General features: G+C 38.0%; 1 protein-coding gene across 3 annotated transcripts in view; it reads right to left on the minus strand.

The window, feature by feature from the left end:
* Window positions 1–185: 185 nt before the first annotated feature.
* Window positions 186–5000, minus strand: part of LOC308087882 (H-2 class II histocompatibility antigen, E-S beta chain-like) — a 15673-nt gene continuing 10858 nt past the window's right edge. For all 3 annotated transcript variants that reach the window (XM_080432102.1, XM_080432100.1, XM_080432101.1), the window contains one exon: window positions 186–4449. The gene's annotated coding sequence lies outside the window, so the exon portion shown is untranslated. The remainder of the gene's footprint in view (window positions 4450–5000) is intronic.

Here is a 5000-nt window from a genome sequence, read left to right on the forward strand (position 1 = left end):
AAGAGCAAAGCCTTCTGTTTCTATGCTCTTGCATTAATTACAACTTAAATAAAATAAAGTACCAAACACACACATTGAGTCAACATGGTCCACATCCCTTCATCATCAACATGGTAAACAAAGGTTTGACCTTGGTGACCTTGTGGAGGTCAAAGTGACACAATGAGACACAATGTTTCTGCTTCTTTTATTGATATTCAAACCAAGCAAATTAAACCCAAAATCTAACGGCTAAACTTCAAAACATTCATGGTCAGGGGAGCAGATCCCAGGGAGAAAGAACATTATCATTCTTATTTTTATTTTTATTCTTTTAGTTATGCTGCAGGAACACATTGTAAACAAGTGTTTCATTACACTTTAATGTGTTATCTTGGGTTTTAAGTTGTTTTGTGATTTTTCTCGTATATCTTTTACCAAAATCAAATCAAATCTCAAATGATGTTGAATTAATGTGAAAGAATGAATGTTTGTAAAACCTGCAGTTAAACATGGAGGCATGTTAATGTGTTTGTTGTTAAATCAGTTAAACATGGAGGCATGTTCATGTGTTTGTTGTTAAATCAGTTAAACATGGAGGCATGTTCATGTGTTTGTTGTTAAATCAGTTAAACATGGAGGCATGTTCATGTGTTTGTAGTTAAATCAGTTAAACATGGAGGCATGTTCATGTGTTTGTTGTTAAATCAGTTAAACATGGAGGCATGTTCATGTGTTTGTTGTTAAATCAGTTAAACATGGAGGCATGTTCATGTGTTTGTTGTTAAATCAGTTAAACATGGAGGCATGTTCATGTGTTTGTAGTTAAATCAGTTAAACATGGAGGCATGTTCATGTGTTTGTAGTTAAATCAGTTAAACATGGAGGCATGTTCATGTGTTTGTAGTTAAATCAGTTAAACATGGAGACATGTTCATGTGATTGTTGTTAAATCAGTTAAACATGGAGGCATGTTCATGTGTTTGTTGTTAAATCAGTTAAACATGGAGGCATGTTCATGTGTTTGTTGTTAAATCAGTTAAACATGGAGGCATGTTCATGTGTTTGTTGTTAAATCAGTTAAACATGGAGGCATGTTCATGTGTTTGTTGTTAAATCAGTTAAACATGGAGGCATGTGTTTGTTGTTAAATCATGTGATGTCAATAATGGATTATTTACATCATAACATTATAGTTTGTTTCATTGAACATGGATTTGTTTTTTATACCAAATGTCAGACAAACTGTAATCATTGTGAACATTATTAGTTAGTTTAAATCCTAGCGTTAGCTCTATGTTGGTGATATTATTGATATTATGAAGTTGTAATGAGATCTGCTCCCCTGCTCATGATTACAAGTAAATTATTACATAATGATTACATATAAATCCTTACTTAATATGATTGCATGTCATCAGTGTTTCACATTAATTTCATAGACTGTGGTGGACCACCATTGTCTAATTTGGGTGGACCCGGTTTCACCCATCACCTCAGACCACCCTAGAAGGTCTAGGTCCACCCATCACCTCAGACCACCCTAGAGGGTCTAGGTCCACCCATCACCTCAGACCACCCTAGAAGGTCTAGGTCCACCCATCACCTCAGACCACCCTAGAAGGTCTAGGTCCACCCATTACAGTCATTTAGCAGACTTTACATTACAGTCATTTAGCAGACTTTACATTACAGTCATTTAGCAGACGCTTTTAACCAAATCGACTTACAATAAGTGCATTCAACATAGGTAGGGAACGAAACTACTAATCACTAGAAGTCTTAAGCGCATTTCCTGCAAAAACAAACAACTAAGAGTATACCTAGCGCTAAGGTAAAAGTGCAATATATCAGCTATACCTACTTTATTAAACAGATGAGACAAAATAGCTAAATCAAATGAGCACGAGCTAAAACAAATAAGTGTATCGACTAAACAAGATCCAATAAAACAATGCAACAATAAAACAAGAGTTTGTACAACTCGTACAACCCATCACCTCAGACCACCCTAGAGGATCTAGGTCCACCCATAACCCCGGACCAGCCTAGAAGGTCTAGGTCCACCCATCACCTCAGACCACCCTAGAGGGACCAGGTCCACCCATCACAGGGAAACAGTGATGTTATAATTATCGTAACACGTTAATTATCACACATTATAAATGATTACAAAATAAATGACTTATGGTCAATTATAAAATAATAAAACCTTTTTCACAAACATGGCTGACTGACTTCCATTCAGATATTAATATTAATGTTATGAAGAACTCTGATTGTGTGTGTGATCATTTATTTAATGTTTTAATATAGTTTATTACACGGCTTGGTTGAATGCTTGATTCTGATTGGTCAATCACTGAATTCAGCGCTTTTCTTTTGATGAATGACCTCTGAACTCAATAACAGACTGTTGTCTAATCAAAGACTCATAAATAATCAATACAGTAACTGAATATTGATTCTATTTTATCAACACTTCCAGTTGTTTTCCGAGGCGACCGTGTTGCTCTGCCATAAATTAATGAATACTTTCATCCTTTGTTTTGTTATTACTGTTATGGTAGATTTATGAATGTCTTTATTAAGTAGCCATGTAATAAGCAGGATAATCAATGGGGAGCAGGTCATTAATGAGAAATAAAGCCCTTCAGGGTGATAAAGACCCTCTGCTATTGTGTCAGGGTCTAATCATTCTGTCTGGGTTTATTTCTCAATAATGACCGGCTCCTCATTGATTATTATTATGCAAGAGAGAAGTAAATGGTTGAAACCAAAAAGGAACCTCACCAAAAACCATTTAGTCTTGATCATGGATGATACTGCTCCCAGGAACTCCTGGCTGCTTGGCCGGATTATTGAAACCTTACCCGGATCAAAAGGTCTTGTGCGAAGCGTGAGGATCAGGACTAAAACTAGTACTTTAGAGAGACCAGTAAATAAGCTGTGTCTTCTCTTAGAAGCTGAACGTTGAATAACCTAAGACTGAAGATAGGTGCATCTCAAATCTGAAGAGATCACAATCTAGCACCTACTTCAAGAGATTTCATTTGTTTTGATTTATTGGCTCATTTTTTGTTTTTAAGTAATTGTTCTCCTAGACGGCTAACAATTAGGGGCCGGTATGTTAGAGCCAATTTAGTTATCTATATTTTATTTACTGTTTGGACACCCGTTGCTGCCCCCCCGCTGCTTGAGCTATGCAATAGAACCCACAGGGTGCAGGAACCTCTTGATTAAGGAATGACAGACAGACTGTCGGGGGACAGTTGGACAGGAGGAAATGTTTGGAGCCTGAGTGAGGACGGCAGCAAACACTTTTTTGACCACGAATATAAGACGATTTAGAAAGTTTTGTTTGTTACTTTATACTGGACTAAACTTACATTTATACTGATTTATTTACACCACACAGCGGAGCTGATCGTTTTTAAGTTTGTTGTGTTAAAACAACGCTGTTATTACAAACAACTGGACCCTTGAATTGTAACGTTAACCGTCTCCACGCTGGCTGGCGACGCTGGCTGGCTGGTCTCCATAACACTTTGTGTAGAACTCAGTACAAGTGTTGTCACTGACATGTTATGTTTGTGTTTTCTGACCACAGAAACTATAACAGTTATTTGATGAATCTCCCCACACTAATTATCCTTAGCATTTTGTTTAAAAGACACATCTGTTAAAAAGCTTGATGATGTCATCATTGTGCTGCTGTTATGACTATTGAAAAGCTTGATGATGTCATCATTGTGCTGTTTTTTTTTTTTTTTTTTTTACTATTTAAAAGCTTGATGATGTCATCATTGTGCTGCTGTTATGACCATAGACATATAAAGGTAGACGCCTCCTCTGGCTCTGAGGCGTCTGTATGGCGGGCGCGCTTCCGCTTCCGGGGGGTAAGCTGGAAACTTCCACGTGCGTCACAGAAGGGGGCGTTCGGTTGGCCAATCAGAGGCAGATGGGGGCGGGACAACTGGATTCTGACAAGTCCTGGAAAAGACGTGCCGTGATTGGTCAGTAGTCAACGCGCTGTGATTGGCCAGTGCCCGTGCCCCCAGGAAATATGGCGGCAATCATACGAAACAGGCTCCAACAAACTGCAGAGGCCAATGAGGTGTCTATGTTTCTATATCTATGGTTATGACTATTTAGAAGTTTGATGATGTCATCATTGTGCTGCTGTTATGACTATTTAAAAGCTTGATGATGTCATCATTGTGCTGCTGTTATGACTATTTAAAAGCTTGATGATGTCATCATTGTGCTGCTGTTATGACTATTTAAAAGCTTGATGATGTCATCATTGTGCTGCTGTTATGACTATTTAAAAGCTTGATGATGTCATCATTGTGCTGCTGTTATGACTATTAGTATTTAAAAGCTGATTGGACACACGTGTATGTCCTCCTCTCTCCACCAGGGGGCAGCGATGACTGTCTGCTTCTCTGAAAACACACCACAGGTGTTCTGTGAAAAGACAATAAACCAATAAGAATCAGAATGTATTAACTGTGTGAACATGTTAACACTTTAGAACAACCTTCCCTTATATTCAATGAACTGAATCACTGGGTTCAGTTCAGTTAAATGTTTAGTTCAAATGATTGGTTCAGAGTTTGGCTGCATTGTGTCGTCTCTTCACTGAACTGAATCACAGGCAGATCACTTCCTGACTTGATCACCTGACCGGCGTCCTCTCCTTCTATGGGATCTAAACTCCTGCAGACTCTAGGCTGGGATCAATACCATGTTTGGGTTTTTGATCTGGTTGCAGCGGAAATAACTTTACGTCATCAGGCGGCCGGAACCACCGGTGCCGTGCGCCTCCAAAATGATTCCCCCAGTTTAAAACTGGTTCAAATTGGTATAATCGTTTTGTTTCTTTTGGTATAATAATAGTTTGGTATGTTCATCTTTTATGCTAACTCGCTATATCTATAGCTATTAGATTCATTCATTAGCTATAGATTCATTATGATGATAAATGAAATTAGCTATTATCTCTGAAAAGTAGTTGA

The sequence above is a fragment of the Gymnoscopelus braueri genome, assembly GCF_963280865.1.
Source record: "Gymnoscopelus braueri genome assembly, chromosome: 7".
NCBI lineage: Eukaryota > Metazoa > Chordata > Actinopteri > Myctophiformes > Myctophidae > Gymnoscopelus > Gymnoscopelus braueri.